This window comes from Passer montanus, unplaced genomic scaffold (assembly GCF_014805655.1).
Source record: "Passer montanus isolate IOZ18808 unplaced genomic scaffold, ASM1480565v1 scaffold87, whole genome shotgun sequence".
Lineage (NCBI taxonomy): Eukaryota > Metazoa > Chordata > Aves > Passeriformes > Passeridae > Passer > Passer montanus.
The window spans coordinates 1260292-1279336 of NW_024374034.1; the positions used below are offsets into that span (position 1 = coordinate 1260292).

The 19045-nt window shown below is 34.7% G+C and overlaps 1 protein-coding gene across 2 annotated transcripts in view; it reads right to left on the bottom strand.

Moving 5' to 3' along the window:
* FBXL17 (F-box and leucine rich repeat protein 17) overlaps positions 1 to 19045 on the bottom strand; it is a 280165-nt gene that overhangs the window by 241711 nt on the left and 19409 nt on the right. The window lies entirely within an intron of this gene.

The window sequence follows — 19045 nt, forward strand, 5'->3', positions numbered from 1 at the left end:
TTTGAGTGCAGAAAACAAAATTTATAATTGAAATGTGACAAGTATGCCTCCTAATAAAATAAATTTTTATTACTATATAGCTGTATAAAGAAAGTCATCCATAAAAAATTAGTTGTAAAATCTACTTAACAGAATAAAAAAGGTGCAGACATGAGGAATTATTTAAAGTACAAGGAAGCTTGTACAATAAAATACATTGATTTACAGAATTATGTCATCGAACACCATAAAAAAATCACAACTACAAAATTACTTAGGTTTTGCAGGTATGCGTACATATGGGTAAGTATTTCAGAAATGGAACACTCTTTGTGGAACACCAAATACGGTTTATCATCATACTTGAAATGTTTACAGGTAATTCCTTATTGTTACTTTATAGCTAACTAGACTTTAAATTATGCGTTATAGTAAAAGTCTCCACAGAAAAAAATGCATCTACTTATAGCATATGCAGCTACATCTCTCTGTTTAAAGAAATAGAAATATTTCAAATATTTAATTTTAATATTATAGTACTAGATAATATGTTAATTGATATTAGAATATTAATGTGTTCTAATATAAATTTCAGATTTTATCCTCAGTCATCAAACACCAGTCATTAAACACCATCGAAGAATTCATCAGTGAGATCACGCTAGAAATAAAAAATCCAAGCCCTGAACATTTTACTTCCGACAGGGGTCTTTTGGAGATTTTTTTCAGCTGTGAAGTCCATACCAGCATTACATAGCAAACCACCTTCAATTGCCCTGAAGAAATGGGAAATAAAACTCTTCCCTCTCCCCTTCAGTTCCCATCTTTGCTCATTCACTGGAGATCAAAGGGAATCAGTACAACCTGACACACAGGCCCATTCCCCTCAGTGATCCAGCAGGTGCTGAGGCCAGACAGAAAGCCTGTTTTCCGCAGCCCCTTTACCTTGTTTGATCGCTGGTTACTTTTGATCTGACACTGCCCTCACATTAGTAATGACTTCCCCCTCGCAGAACCCACCTCACATCTGTCACCCGGAATAAAGGGTATCACACTGAGCCCTGACAAGGCCTATGGCCATGAGATGTGCTGCCAGCGAGAGGCTCCCCAGCTCCCACCATTTCCAATTCAGCTCCCTTTGTTCTGCTGGGTACTGAGGCCAGGACACCAGTGACAACAGAAAGGATTATACACCAGCTGTGAAACTGAGTCTTCATGAATTTAGATCTTTTCATCTCGGCTTCACTGTCTCCCTAAATGCAGTGAACTTCATGGTGGTTGCCACGAAATACACAACCAACAAATGTTATGGAAAGTTTGTTTAAATCCTTTTTCCCTGCAAAAGAAAAGCCAGCAAATCTCCTCGAGTTAAACTGAGAAGCACATTTTTTCCCCAAATATTATTATTATTATTAAAGTTTTCTAACTGATGTTGCAGGAAGTGACAGAAGGCCAGCTGGTTCATACCACAGAAGGGCACAGGTGTGAGAAGCAGGGTATGATTTTTGTTTTACTGGCAGTAGGTGTTTGAGAGTTAAATGAACAAGTTCTTTATATCCACTCTTTCCTTGCAACTGGGTGTTTCACAGAAGGCAAAGAAAAGTAGAGGAGGACTTTAAATCAGATTATGTTACTTGGAGAACATACAAAATACAGACGTATACAGGTTTTTACACAATAATAATATAAATTTTGGTTTAGCTTTGTAATTACACGTGCTATTGTTGTTTAAATTTCAGTGCAGTATGTATTTGAAAGACATACAATCTTTTTGAGTCTGGAAGTCCAGTGAAAGAATTGAAACTCATATTACAAAGGACACAATCACAGGTCAAAAGATTTGCATGACATGGGTCACAGCCTAATATTAAAGATCACACATTTAATACCCTAAATAAGAAGTTCCTGACTTCCAGAGTGTTGCATGATCATTCTTCAAAATTAATAGAAACTGAACATATTAAAAGTATTTGGAACATATTAAAAGCATTTTGAAATAACTTTTTGGAAGTCCTAAGTGTGTGTGTATAGAAATTCAATTATGTCAACTGCTTAACTTCCAAAACTGAAATCAGATATTCTGAAGAGTTATAGATCTAATTATCTCTTACATAATTCAGAAATAACTACCTCCAGTCAGTATTAATTTTTAACTAAGTTCTGATGAAAATTCAACTAATTTTTCCAATTATTGTCTCTCAAAAGTATCACTCAAACTCCAGAAGCTAGCAGGACTCTTTGGAGGCTTGCTGAACTCCTCATGGCAAGAAAATTATGTACAATAACAGAGCACCATAACTTGCTGACATTCCCACATGCACCCTGGAATAATTCTGAAATGAACAGAAAGAATACATAGAAAATAAGCTCTCTTATTTTCAGCCCTTTTCCATCAAGAAACTCCAGGTCACTACATTAGCATCAGAAAGATTTATTCAAGTCCATCCTTGCAAGGTCACACAACAACTTTAGCAGTTACAGCAAGTCATGACAACAGATGGATTTGTCAGAATTTGTGCAAGGCACTAATTGGGAACTACTAATTGGGGACTACAATTTCTCCTTAAGGAAGACTGCACTGTATTTAAAGAAGCTGTCTCCCTTAAGACAAACAATTATTTTCATAAGTTTTAATATAACTATGGTTTCTTGACAAAATTCAGCTTTTTCAAATAAAACAATCACATTTTGTCTGACAATTCACTCTTACATGTCAGTGTTTATGCCTACACCATCTTTGTTCTAAATGGGTTTTTATTTAATCTACAAGTGAGTTACTATATGAATTTAATGGGCAAAAAAATAGGTCTTCAAAACAAAATAATAGAGGAAGACAAGTATACAAAATCGGGAAAATTAAACTGGAACAGATCTCTCTCTAAACTGAATTTAAATACAAAGCTGCAGAATTTAGAAGAAAATCGTAAGGATGAGAAAACCATTGGAAATACCTGAGAAAAATAAAGACAAAAAATATCTTAAATATTTCTTGCCTTATCCAAACAGAATAGAACAAAATGCACATGATGCAAACTGAAGAGATATCTTTGCATACGGCAGCCTGTGTGAAGCTTTAAATATAGCCTAAACAACAAATACTTCAACTGATCTGGAATTGAAAAAACAAAACTCAGACAAAGGAAAAAATAACAAAACTTAAGTTCAGCATTCTTGAAAAACAATTAAAGTAATAATGAAAAAGACAGCAGATATTTAGAGATACACACTTTTCCAGAAACAGATTAAAAGTCTATTGAAATTAGGTATGACTGATTCTGCAGGTCACATCCTACTGAGTAACAGCTTTATGCAGAGCAGACAAGATCTTAATACAAACTCGGGTGATACCTCCTACCTCAGGGATTGCTGCTTGTAATTTCTCATCCCTGTTCACAAAGTCTTAACACCCATTCTGATGCAAAACAACAATCTTTCTGAAACCTTGTTTATTGTTACTGGGTGAGGATGCCAGTGGTAATGGTATTAGACAGATAAAGCTAAACAAACTGACCTTGAACAAACTCAGTGTCAGCTAGTGAAAACTGAAAATAAACTGTGAAAGTACATAAGGCAAAGACAAAAGTCTTCAACAGAAGGAATGCTGGAGGGGGAAAATAATCACTTCAGTCAACTTAAAAGGATTGCAATAACACTGAATAACAATGAGATGAAAATTACGGGTTGCATCATAATTGTAATCTACTACCTGAATTTGAAAAGGAATTATGGTCTGCAAAGACAGAAGCCCTGTGCCTCCTTCAAACAGTTTGCAAGAGAGAATAAAAAGAAAAAAAGTCTAAAATCTTTGTGAGACAAATAATAACTTTCAGTAAACATTTTCAATACCACTTGCACTATATAGAAAAGAATGTTAGCTACTAAATGACATGGTATTTGTGTAACAACTAGATTAGACTAAATAACAAGGACAAAACCTTTGCAAAAAAAACCATTTAAATTTCAGAGGAGAAATGGTAAAGAAAAAACATAGCTACACAAAAATACAGCTTTATGAGGAATCAAAAAAATAATATCTTTAATATATTAGGGATTTTTAAAATTTTTAACTGAGGTCAGCATTAAATACTGTTACTGTTAAACCAAAATTCTCAATCAACAGAAGAGTCTAATTTTTTGGTTAACTGAATCTTTGGAACTCTATTTTCCTTTGCTTGATTGGAGAGCAGGGACAGTTTTCAAAAAGATAAGTGATTCTAAAACCATTCCATAGACCAACTTTGATTACAGCAACAAGTAAACAGTTCCCCTGAAAGATACAATAATTAAGTAGAGGAAAATTGCACCCTTCCTCCCTCACACCACACCATCCCCTGAAGCAGTCCACAGTGGTCAGAAAAAACACATTCTTAATAACAGGAATAGAATATTAAGGTTGAATTGTCAGCCTCCGTCCATCAGAACTCCTCACACATTGGAAATGAGTTGTGACTTGTGAGTTGCGCAACTCACAAACAATGTGGTCTGTTGTGCCTTAAAAAAAAAAATTGACAAAAGGGAAGTCTTCACCTTACACCACATATAATTCACCCCAATGCATATAATTCACCCCAATTAACATTAAATTGGAGTATTTTATAAATTGATATTTAAACTATTTACATAATATTAAGTCAGTATTTAGGAGGAAAACAAACAACAAAATGCATATGGGATACCAAAATATCTTTAATCACAACAGTAATTCCAGAACTGCACAAAGAGCAGCTACGCAATAGTGAGTAATTTAAAACTTCTCCATCTGTCTAATTCACCTCAAACAGTACTGATTTAGGCTCATAAATTCACACAGAAATAATTCAAAACTGACTGATAAACACATTTGGTTTAGTTGATAAAAATCATAGTGTTAATACAATAGATTGGATTTCATCAAGGCACTGGAATACATGTCAATTCAATGATAAGTTCACAAATTTATAAATGGTGCACCATCACTGAGTGACCATCTGTCCACTAGTAATTTCTTCATCTTTACTCTGCTAAACATGTTTGTCTTTTTAAAGACATTTTTCTACCACTGAAATCCATCAGTAAGTGTTTAAAAAATGGTAGCATAGAATAAAACACAAAAATATCAGTGAGAATTTAGACTTGCAATCTCTATGGCCAAAGTCTACCTATGGCAAAAGTATTTCAGCTCAGCAGTGAAATATTTTTTCACATTGTGTTTTACAGCTGCATGGGATTTCACTGCTAAGGATGAATCCATAAACCTTTTCATAATTCCTATCCTCAGACTCATTGTCTTAAGATGTAGTTTCCCTTTCCCCTTTTTATTTTGAGGAACTTATACACCAGAGAACATGTTCAAGAATTAATTTTCTAAGTTAGTCTGATGCTCTGATAATCTATTCCTTTTATTCCACACTCATCTATCAGTTTAATAATCTTTCATTTTAAAGACAAGATCATGTGGAGCTCAAATTAGCAATCCCCTATGATAAAAATAGCTTACATTCACTATCAGAAATAGTACTAGTAACACCAATGACTTAAACATGTCCCATTTCCCGTGGGGAAAAAAAAAAAGGCAAAGAAACATGAGTTTAGGGAAAATCTGACTGCTAATCCCCACTCTTTTCTAGCAGAAAAAAAGCCAGAATGTGCTCTAAGACTGGATGCATTTGGAGAGCAGCATCAATTATAACTGATCTGTCATTTGATTAGGCCAAGCTTCAACTTTAGGGGAGAACCATGTAAAAAGTAGGATTGAAGCTTACAGCATCCATTGTAAAGTCTCTTTTCAGTATCAGAGAACACATGACTTCTGGGAAAGCAAGTTTTTTTAATCATCTTGCAGATTTCAGCAGCAAGGCTTTTCCTGAACTCTCACTTTCTTTAATCCCCAAGCCATATTCTCCAAATGATCATAAAAACCCCCAATACTCAAAAGCAAACAAGAAAAAATACCACCTAAAACCCATCACCAAGGAACTTAATTTTTGTTTTTCCAAGACAAAATCTAGATATATTAGTTAAAGCTGCCAAAAAAAAATCAATGCCATCCACTGATTTTACCACAGGGATGGAAAGCCTCTCAGACAAGACCAAAGAGAGTCAAGAACTTTCCTTATTTCCCCATGTTCCTCTCATAAACCACCAAAGAATAAAGCATAGATGAGCAAAAGTAAACTAAGACAAGACGACACAAAACCACCATTGCCTGCTTTTATTTGATCCTACGCTTAGGGCAGATCATAGCATGTAGTGGAAGAAGTACCAGGTAGCCCTACCAAACCTTTTCACACTCTGAACAGAAAATTCATCCTGTGGCAAGTCACATCACACTGCTCTGCATCCATCTAAGTAATCCATAAATTATAAAATAAACTACTTTAGCATAGATGACATGTATATACAGAAAATAACAATGTTTCCCTTCAAACCTGGGTTTGAACATAGGCAAGCTGTATTTTTTAAAGGATCATAAAACAGCAAAAGCACATCTGTCGTACTGCTGCGGGTTCCTCTGTTAACTAGTGTAGAAAAAAAACTGAATTTTAAGGCTTCATAAGGAGATATTCATAGAGATCTCTTATTTTTTTGTGAAAAATGAGAACTTCTCTAAATGAAAGATTGGCACACACACATTCTCCCCAGCTAGAAGGAGAATTTCTGTCTAAAGTAAAAAGCAATGGAAAGATATATGCAACTGAAAATGCAAGAAAAACTGAAATTGTAATGCTACACTTATGCAAGTACTACAAATTGCAGAGACTGCAATATGAAATTAATTGGCAATTCTCCAATAATATTTGTTTTCAGAATCAACAGCCGCTTTTACAAAAATGTTGACTTTGTGGTATACAATATTAGTAATTACTCCTTACATTCAGGGGCCTGTCTTCTCTGCAAGACAAGAAAACAAGTCAGAAAAAGAAATCAAGAAAACCATAATCATATGCCTTCTGAATACAATTACAAACAGGCTAACCAGTAAAAACAGTAATAATTCCACCTACTATGTTAAGCAAAGAAAAAAATTTGCAGTGTTACCTAAAAAAAAAATTGAATCTACTTTTAAGATAGCCAAATCTGCCTGGAACAAATATGCCTGGAGAATTATATAGATGAAAGAGGGGCGCAGTCTCCTGTGATAGAGACTAACAGTTGCAGAAGGTGCCTGTCCTGGTAAACACAGCCCTAGCACACCACTTCATACATGGCAGATATGATACATATAGAATGACATCTTTAACAGAATTACCAGATTAAAAGAACAATTTATTGAGAAACACATTCATAAGCCATGGTACCTAAATATTTGATCTGCCTGTTGCCTTTTAATTATGAATTGAAGTTTGACTTCGTTCAAAGCAGCATTTCCTAAAAACACCAGACACAGAAAGACATGAAACATGTTCAATTCAAGAAGAATGTATTAATTTTTTTTAACTGCTGGACAAAAATATTACATTTTTACTTGCAAATATTTTTTGAAAATATAAGCCATATAATATTATGGAATAAAATATTTAAATTCTTTTTCTTCAAATAGCATGCTAAAAATGGAGGAGCATTTATATACATATTGCACTACAAAATTTCTGCACAGCTAGTAGCATCTAAATAAGTCTGCATTTAGAGAGATACTCTTCAGATCAAAAGTGCTTATACCACAAAAACCACCCAGTTTTCAACTGTCTTTAATGCACATTTAGTATTTTTAATCACCTTCTATTACCTTGTCCATCTTCAAACTTAAAATCTGTTGCTAAATGGCAAGTAGACATTGTTCTGCAGACACAAAAATACTTAGACATTACAAATGATTGAATTAGTGTCACCACATTTCTATGCATTAAGTAGGTAGCTTTAAATTTACAAAAATAATCAAAAATAGGCATCTGGATATACTTCTTAATTAAAACATACTTGAAATTTTCCTTACAAAAACTTGTAGCTTGAGGGCAGGAGCTTAAAATATTTGTTTTAATATTCAACTTGTGCCTACTTTAATGTAGAATCTGCACTATCATCATTTTCATAAGACTAGAGGAAACTACTAGCTAAGCTAAAGTTAGCAATAAAAACAAAGAACTTAGCATAGCAGCTTTTTGCATTACCTCACCCAAATTTTATTTTGGGAGGGTGTCGGTTCACAAATATGTTATGTCTCTTTCTACAGTCCAAGAATCACTACTGCCATGTAAAAGCACAATCCAATGAACTAAATCAGCACTATCTCACCATGAAAATCCCATTTTCTATAATACAGGATATCCCATTTCTATAATACTTTTCAGTCCCAGACAGAGTGCTTTATAGGACAGGAAAACAATGATCCAGCTGAGTTTATGTTGTAATGCAGCACAACTGTCACCTGCATGAAAACAACAACTAGGCCACTACCAAAGTATCTGAAATGGCAGGAATACCTTCAGAGAAGTTTGGAATTTCCAGATAACTTGAACCACCACGGAATCAAGCATATAGAGGAGGCAGGTAGTGGCCTTCACAGGATGTGACAGTCCTACCAGATAGAATCACAAGAATTTTGCTTGAATTTACAAAATCACTACAATTTATAAAAAATTACTTCCGCCATAGGATGACTGTCCTCCCAATTTTCCGTTTGTATAATAGAAGTAGTTAGAAAGTAGTGCTATTCAAGTTTAAAATTCACTGTCCACATAGCTTTTCTCCCAATAAAAAAAAAATAACATCAACCATTTATCTCTACAGGCACTGCAGTTTCACATCATTTCACAGAGGACTAGTATCACAATGGAAAAAAACAAAAGGTCAGCTGTAGCAATTCTTCCATAACACTTTATTTGCAATACCTTTCCCAAGCAAGACTAAAAAAAGAAAAGCAAAAAAGCACAGAACATCTACAAGAGGTACATACAGCAAACACTGACACTATTTCTATCTCATTAAAAGCACTCTAAAAGTTCCTGAAATTTTGTTGCAAATACTTCAAAACCTGGAGAAATTGTAGTCTAGGAGCAACAGTAACAGCACAGTGTTTTCCAGACTGTACAGTGCTAAGAGACATTTTAAAAAGCCCCAGCCCTTTAGGTCAAGAATGAACTTTATAGGAAGAATAAATTTTCTAAGGTAGTCTGAAATGCAAGAGATGTACCAAAAATGAAGGAAAACAGTACAAGATAAAGCTGTTCTAAAACCTATAAAGTATAAATTTTTGAAGTATGCACCATTAAGGCATTTTTAGAAACGCCTAAAACTACAGAAATTATCAACTTCTATTTCATTCTAGAAATTCCCATCTTTCTGAAATAACAAATACATTTAAACAGCCTTATGTAGTAGCTGAAATCATCCAATTTCAAGAATGCAATCACAAATCTCTCACTCATGTTATACAATATAAATATTCTCTACATAACTGAGTAATTCCCTGTATTTTCAAGAAACTGCACAAGATTAACAGCAAACACTCTGTCTCCCACCAAAACAATCCAATAACTTCAGTGCAACCAACAACTTTCATTTTCACATGTTTAAAACAGCAAATTGAAAAAGATACTAAAAAACATCAAGACTACTTTAAAGAAGACTATAAAATTGCTTTTATAAAAGCATCTTTTAAAAACTTTAAAGTCTCCAAACATGAACAGACTGGGAAATACAATAAAAGAGAATTATGCAGATGAAGTCTCGCAAAGCTGACATTTTATGCAAAGCAAACACTTTTGTCACACCTACACCTTGCTGCAAAGCCCGACAGTGGAGAACAGTATGGATGTACCTCAGGCACAAAACCACAGACAGCATCAGCAGGGTGACATCACCAGACACACAAGGCCTAGCAACAAATCCTCTGGGCATGCAGCTCATGTGTTAATGAGGGAGATCATGGCAGAGGCACAGCTACGCCTCCAACAGCAGCACCACGTGTGATCACTACTGCAAAAATGCAGCCCTTGGAAGCAGTCTCGGCAAGTCTTCTGGAAAACTTCTGCTGGCAATGCACACTCAACCACAACAAAGTTGGCCCATTGACCCACTTCCAAATTCAGGAGGTTTTTTTTTTGGGAGTGAGGAAAATAAAAATACTTTATGAAAACTTTATCCTTGGAGGTATTTTGTTTGTTTTTCTCTATGTTCAAGAAGAACAATATTTAAAAATAACTACTTCCCAATCATATTTGATATTTTTCATGATTTTGTAATCTAGATTTTTTTTCTGATTTACATTTTAATGTTTCAGATAGAAAATATTCTTAAGGCGTACTTGTAATTTTTCCAAGGTTGTAGGAGAAGGAACACCAGCACAATCTTCTCCATTGCTGTAGTTTAACCTCAGGCAGCAGCTCATTACCCACAGTGGGATGGGGAGGAGTAGGGTAACAGTGAGAATACACAGATATACACACACACACATACATATGTGTGTGTGTATATATACATATATATATATATGTATGTATATATCTCACAAAAACTTGAAAGACTTAAAAAATTTTTGCTGTTGTAGAAAACTGCAATTTAATTGCATAATGACAGAATATGTACAATTCCCAGAGAGACATACACAAAAAAAACCCCAAAACTCTGAACAAACCACATTTGGATGCAACGGAACAAGAAGACCAAATGGAGACAACCATACCAACACAAGCTGGTGTCTGAGGATCACCACAGCAAGACAATTTTTAGGGAAGCCTCGGATACAACGGAATTTTTAATAGTTATTACTGAAAAATATTAATTAAAAAAATTAATTAAAAAAACCAAATTATACAAAACAAGGAAAAGGAGGAATACTAAGCTAAGGACTTTTAAAAATACTGGGGCAAAGCTACACACAGTTCTAAAAAGCAGAAGAGGATGTTCAAAATTTGCTACAATAAGTACTACAGTACCTATGTCTACAGTTCAGATAAACAGTTTTTTAAACATTATCATTCTGGATTAAAAAAACAATGACAGTTGAAAGGCCATAGCAAATTCTAAAATAAGTAATGCTGTAATTCCTAGAATGAAAGTGCATAAAGTGAGCATGAATGATAAATCTGCAATTTAAGTGTAAATCCAAGTATAAATGTAAAAATTGACCCACCAGGGGGACTGATATTGCAGTTCAAATCTTGGAAGAATTTAACCTTGACTCAGAAAAGACAGTATTTAGGATGGTTTCAGCAGTTCAGTTTCCGTGTCTATTCAATTTGCCCAGTAACATCATTTACCAACAATATAGCATTTTGGACAATACAACTACCTGGAAAAGCACCTCCAGATACCCACAGAGAACACACATTTATATATGTGCTCCCAGGTACCAGTTACTACAGAAAGATGAGAAGAGGGAATGCAGACATTTGTAGAACTAGTACCCTAATGATCTGACCTCTCATACTGAAAACTGTAACCTACGTAAGTTGGAGTGAAGTTCTCTGGGAAACAAAAGTGTTTTCCCACAGCTTCAGCAATTTGATAAGTTCATTCTTCTAGCTTCATAAAGATAAATAAGTTCAACTGGAATTTGCTGGAAAGAAATTATATAAACAAAGATGCTTGCCTGTCATTCATTACTTTTACATAATCATGTCTCTGTCATATGCAAACAAAAATGTATTTGTATTATCTTTGATTGATGCAAATTACCACTATTTTAAAATAAAGAAACTGACACTTTTAAGGGATTTGCTTTACAGTATCATACTTATGATCTCTTTCAGTAAGTATCAGAGCTCACTGGGAGAAATAGTATCAGTTTTGATTTATTGCTATGCTTGGTGAATGGCTGAAGAATCTTAAAAAGTACAACATGAGTCAAGATACCAACTTAACAGATGAAGAACCTACAAGTGATTCATCTGGAGTTTGCCAGTGCTCTCTTTGGCACAAGATACCACTAGATTAAAACAAGTAGACAAAAACACCAACAAGAAAACAAACAAACTACAGAAATTTCAGGTCCATTTAGCTAAGTTTAATATCTAGCGGCCTAAATTTCAGTGGAATAATTTTTCACTCTAGTATCATGGATTTTGGTTTGTGACTCAAGTACTGTAATAGCAGTGATCCCAAAGGACAACTAAATATGGATATTTCGAACAACTGAAAAGGCTCCATATCCAGCTACCAATTCCTGGTCATCAAGTTTTTACTTAAAAGCTCAAATAACTTATTCTAACAACAAGAAGACCCAAAAAACACACAAAAGAAACAAAAAAGCAGAAGTGCCTACATTCTAACTCAAAATTTAAAAGTCACAACTTCCTGAAATTTTCTTGTATATTCCATTTAGGATATTTGCATTATTTCCATCCATTTGGACTTTCAATATCATAATCTTCAATACTTCAAAACTGTAACATTATTTGTTATAGTTTTTCCTAAGTTTGATGTACAACACTAACATGCAAGCCATTAATGCACAGGCATAAAAAGATGTCACTTGAATGTATAAATAAATGTATTTAACCTTTATTAAAATTATATGCAAAATACATCATCTGCAAGTATCAAATGAAAAATCACCTTATAATGCGGACCAAACAGTAGAAGAAAGTCTTGTAACAGCCACTTTTCCACACTTTCATTCCATCACTCACTTCTTTGTCATTGTATTAATCTACAGCATATGTACTACACACTTTTATACATAGAATGTTTATTAAAAGTAGTAAATTACAGCCCAAAGAAATGCTTCAAGTGGTGTAATGCGTAATTTTATATCAATATCTAAACTGGAAGTTTTTTAAACAGCAGAGTAGGTACAGTCATAAATCAACCACAGGTGACATGAAAGTAGTCAAAAAGTATAATTAATTCAGCAATACAGATTACAACTCCAGCTATTGGTGGCTTTTAAATGTATACACACACACATAGTACATGCCAAGCAAACTCACAACATCAAAATGCAGTACCTGTTTAAGAAGAAACAATAGAAAATAAGCAGAAAGTGGTGAAACCATCCAGCTGATTTTATTGAGACACTTAAGAATTACTCTCACAGCAATCCTGGCAGCTGAGGGGAACACAGGGTCTGTGGAACCAGCACAATACTCAGAAATTATGTGCCACACATTGCCAGTTCCCCAAGCTCGGGCCTGGAGCTTGTTACCACTACAAAGCCAATGCTGCCACCTAAGGGTGACAACACCACACTGTGTTTACTGACACAGTACTTCCAGAAAGTTATATTGAAAATTGAAGTCCGCACTGTGGTGATAATGCCTTTAAAGAAGATACATGTACTGATTTATGCACATATACACAAGTTTTGTATTTTTCCCTTCTACTAACATGAAACTTGGCATAAACGTTTCACTGCAGGAACAGTACTAGAGAAACTGCCCAGGACAAAATGCAACAGATGGAAACAAAAAAGACAAAAGACAAAAAAAATTGAACTCTAAGGGATAAGGTTCTGTAAGTTAGGTTTCTAAGAAACTGACTAAATCATTTTTATGTTGCTAAAAAAGTTAATAAAGTAAATATTTCAGAAGAGCTTGTCAAAAGACAAACTTTTCCATAGCATTTTTACTACCAGACAGATGTCTCATGTAGTTCTTACGAAAGCATGACTTCCTACACCTCATCTTAGTATCAGTATAGCTGTTAAACACTTTTTTAAAATGCTGAACCTTACTTTTATGGTACATTAAGTGGTTCTGGTGTGTATGTAAAGTGTATGAGAAACTAAAATACAAGAGGGATTTCATCATTACTAGTGCGTACTACCAGCATGCCATCTGCTGGTTTTTGCTTCAGAAATCTCTAATTTAGTACTTGACAGAAGATGAAACATCATTATCCGAAGCTATGACATATAGTGTACACAAGAAAGAAATCCATCTCAGTATGCATAGAGTCCTTCAGTGTGGGGTGTGAGGCACTGGACCAGGTTATCCAGAAATGCTGCCCCATGCCTGGAAGGGGACAGGTTGCATGGGGCTTTGAGCTACATGGCCTACTGGTGTAGTGGTAGTGGGATTGGGACCAGACCTCTTTAAGTCCCCCTCCAACCCAAACCATTCCATGACTCCATAATCTTCCTGAATATGCATATAAACTTTTAGCAAGCAACTAGTTATTGAGAGATGCTAGTTATTCACCATAAACAAGTCCTGAGTAGGATGAGCTACATGAACTTACAAAGCTTTGAGATGCTTTGCTTAGCATGAGTAGCTGGATTTGCTGAAGGCTTAGGCTAGAAGCTGTGAACTTAGACCTAGATATGCTTTCAGCCAGAGTAATTAATCTGCCTAGTCATCTTCCTAGGAACTGGTACAGTGCTGTGTTTTAGTATGACAGGAATATTGATAACATAGTGATGTTGTGGATGTTGCTAGGCAATGTTTATTATATTAAGACTTGTGGTTTTTTAGCTTTCCATCCTCCGCCAGTGTGCAGATGCACCTGAAAAAACACAGAAAATAAGGAGGCTACAGTTGTCAGTAGAAGCTGTAACACAATGAGACAAGAAATCAAGGGCCTGCATGTGTGGTGGACATGGAGAAAGAAACCAGGAAAGTTGTTTCAAACCAAAACTCACCATTATAATGATCAAGGCATGAGAAGAGTGTGTGAGAGGTGGAGGCATAAGTCATAAAGGTGTAATTGCCTGGGGTTTTCTTTGTTCTGGGTCTCTGTGAAAGCATCCAACCTTCACTGACCTGATACTGTATCTCTATTAAACCTGTTATTTTTATAAATCCAGTGTCTGAGATTCTCCTGCAGGAAACCTAGGTCACGTCTAAAGGAGAACAAGGTGCCTGTGTCTGCAAAGAAAACCAGAAATGGGGTCCTTCTGAACATGGGGATTTAATTGTAAAAATACTAATTGAAGGGGAAAGTCTGGAACAACTATAGCTATTTTCAAAACCTCAAATAATGATATAGAGTGGTTCAAAAGTATTTTGCGAAAGTATGCCTGTAGAAACATGGGAAATTAATTTTTTTTCTGAAAGTTCTTCAAGTAGAAGAACAGTTTCAAGCAACTGCATGTAAAAAGAGAAATAGCATGTGGAATATATTGTGGGGGATTGAAAAAGGACAGGGAAATTACATTCTTTTGGAATATTTTCCCCAAAACATTTCTTTCATTTGACAGGTTATATGCCTTATAATACTTTCTTCCTAAAACAATTTGCCTGGGCTAAACTCAAAGTAAAATACTCTCTCCTTTCAATATTTGTGACACAAGGTACAATGATGAAGTAAGTGTTTTGTAGATGAAGTATGAAGCAGGAAGGGAAATGGTTCCCAAAGTAAAAACAGAACTGGGGAGGAGAATATCATTAACAGACAAAAATAAATTTATCAGCTTACATAATACTTTTTATTCATAAAATATGATAATTAAGTTTATTTTTTATTATATATTGTATATTGAGTTGATTCTAGTCAATGCTGTAAAAGCATATGTTAACTGTTTAATTGTGTGACAAAACTGTAATATTCTGTTTAGTCTACCTTAATTATTTACTGAAACTAAAGCATATTTTTCACATATCTTAGGCACTGTACTTTCTATCAAACATAGCATCACAGTTAACTTGAATTTAAACACTCATCTGCTGCAAATTGCAAAGGTAAGCAGAACACTTACAGAATACCCATCTTAAAAACTGCTAAATAGCCACCTGTAAAATATGTACTTAAAAAGTGTCATCGCATATCAACTATATTGCCAACTGGGCCAAAACTTGGTCATCTTGAAGACTCCAGAGTCTAACAAAGAAATAGAAACACAGTCAAGTTATATTCTAACTGTCTTAATGAACATATTTGGGAACCATCAAACATATTATTTGCCTTTACTTCACAACCTCATTTTATTGGAAAGGAGAAGTGCTACCATAGCAGCTACTATACTAGTTCATCCACTCTTAAATGAGCTTGTAAAAGAGAAAAGACAGCAAGGGAACAAATTATAGAAGTAGGAATATTGACATTCTCTTACAGTATCTAAAACTCTACCTTGCTTTATCTTTAAAAGCTCTCTCTCATTATCCATATCTTGTTCACCACAAAAATCCAGAGACACTAGGTAGAATAGGAAGGAATGAACTTGTAACAACCACCTGGTGAAGTTTCATCAACAATTGTATCATAATTACAGCCATTAAGTTACCCAGTTAAGGAAAAGTAATTAAAAAATAAATTGGTGTACAAAATCAATTTAGTTAAGAGGAGAAGGGTTTTCTCCAGCTCTACACTGAGCTCCTAAATCTATATTTCCTCTATTCGAAAAAAGGAAAACAGACAGCTTGTACAAAAGCTTCTGGAGATAACCCTTTCATTTGGGTGCACTGTAGTCACTGAGTTCTGCATCTCACAAAACCTTTAAAATATTTTAGGACTCCACCCTTCTATTATAATTAAAACCATTCAGGTGAAGTACCACCCACTCTGTGTCTCAGCTAGAATACTACACGTCAGTGTGCAACAATTCTCTGGCTTTGCACCTAAGCTAGGTACTCTCTGTGTCAGGTGGAAAGATTCAAAAGAGCAATTGGTACAAAGATAATTACAAAATTAAACCATCCACCTTCCACCAGCTTCATTCACACTGAACATGCTCATGATGCAAACACAGAAGTTACAGCACACCATACCAGTCAAAACCATAAAATAAGAAGTTCAACTAAATTCAGACAAGGAATTAACAAGCTTTCTAGTTTTGTCCAGACAGAGCTATAATCTGTTCTTCCATTTACACCAAAATTCTGTGAGATTATTCAATTGTTCAGTTCATCAGACTGCTTGGGGGCAGATCAAGAGAGACCACACTTCATAAGTCCTACAAAGTTGGGGTGGTTTTTTGTTGTTGCTGTTTTTGGGGTTTTTTTTTATTTTTTTTTTTTACTAGGTTCCCAATTCAGCCAGTATGCTTCAGAGAAGAGGCTCAGCATATAATTTTCTGTCATTCAAAGGACAGAGGATAAATAAACAGGTTTTGAAGGGATACAAATCCTAAACAGTTATGCAATTAACAACAGCTGTCTGTTGTTGAGTTAGCCATGCAACATTAACTTTTTCCTCCTACGTCCTTTGTCCCATTTATTAATTGCAGCTTTTGCTTATTACCATGACATAATCAGCACTCCAAAGACAGGAAAGGGTCTATTTTTCTGTGAAATGTCTAGCATATTCAACAATCAGAACATAAATTCTCCTTTCTCTGCTTTTGCCCAGCAGTCTGATAACGTAGTTACTTAGCAACAGATGAAGCAACTGAATTGTGTTGCCTGATCCATACACATTTAACTGCAAAGTAGCACTCACAAAGGCATTATTTAGCTGATGGTTGCCTCTGCCTAGATGTGTTTTTGAAGTGTAAAATCCATTAGTGTGAGACAAGCCTATATGAAAACTCAACTATCATGGACTATCTGTAATGCACTACACATTTTGAAATTAACAGAAATTGCCTGTAAGAGTCACACACATGATTTTAAGTACCTCTGAGAAAGGAATAAACAAGAAAATGCAAAATATAAGACTATTTACATTATTTACACGAATGCTACAGCAGCTGCTTAAAAGGGGAGGATAGGAGTCCTCTTTCTAGCACACTGACAATGTATGAACTTTAAATACACAGACCAAGTCCTTCTAGGTCAAGTACACTTATCTTGCCACAAAATATTCTTATTTCAGAGAATGAATACTTATGCATTTTGAAAATACACACACACACCGACACATATCTTCCCAAACCACCTTCTTTCACCAGTGGAGCAGAAAGTAATATGTGCCACACCAAATATTAACGAAATTTTTTGGAAGGGAGAAAAGTAACCCACAGAACTTGGCAAACCTTTTGCCAACCATGACTCCCTTTAAAGGCAATTCCACAACTAAACAATCCCTTTATTTTTTATTTATTTTGGCATGTAAAAGTTACTATTTTACAATTGCATGAGAAGCTCTTAAAAGTTGTCTTGGTTCATCATACAAAACTACACTGCCAGCAAGACCTTAAAGTCTCTTGTCCCTAGCAAAGGGAAAGCATAGCAGCTTCTTCAGCCTTGTCATCTAATGGCATTGTTCAAGAGTTATTTTATTCTAAGGACTCAACACCCTGGAGTTCATAACAGCTTCAAAATTTATTTCATTTGTACCTATGAAGATCTATGAATCTGAATTTTAATTTTACAGAGCTATACCAAGTTTGCCCCACGACTTTTTCTTCCCCCTGAAAAATTAAAGATGGGGAGGAATTTAAGTACAATTAGATACTAAAAGAAAGAAAGTAAATTATTGAAAAACAATAAAAATTCAGTTATTCAATTTTGGTAAGTCACTAGACAAACTACCAGAAGGGGCAAAATTAAGAGAAATTTCCTATTTATTTGACAGCAAATATTTTTGTCTCATTTGCAATCAAAGATCAGTGTTACGTTTTCAACAATGAAGCAACCAAGTAGAGTGCAAGTTAAGAGCACATTTCATGACTGCCTTTAAAAGGATTAAAATACTCCCTATATTCCTTTTCAACTAGGAACTTCAATGATATTTCAGATACTAAAACCACAAAGTCTTTAAGTGCTAATAACTGCAATAACAACTTCTTAGGTTGCATTTCACACTATAAAGAGAACAAAAACTTCAATGATGAGAACTCTAAGATGCATCTACAAGGAAAGCTAAGTTAATAGCTTCCCTCCAAATTTTTCAGTGATCAAGTACTTATGCAGATATTTAAACACACTACTTTCTTAATTACAATTAGGCCATCTATTACATGCAACTATGTAAATCTCAAAGGTTTTCCTCTTCCTTTCAAAGACAGGGTTAATTAATTAATTCTTTTTCCAGAGAAGGAACGAAGATGTTTTTCCTTCCAGACTTCTCAGATGATTTATTTTTCTTTTTAATATTTAAAGGTTTTTATGTATTAAGGTAAGAAGGACTAACTTTGACAGTATTCAAGACTGTGTTTCAATACAAGAGGAGGGACGTGCCCTTTTTCTGTAGTTTAGTGTTTAAACTACAGAGAAATCAGTTTAGGTCTCTCTCTCCAATTTTTCAACTTTCTACAGTTCTGATCAAAACCAATAACACTACCTTTTTCCTTCTTTGTTGATTTGAGAATGCCTTATATTTTTTTAAAAAA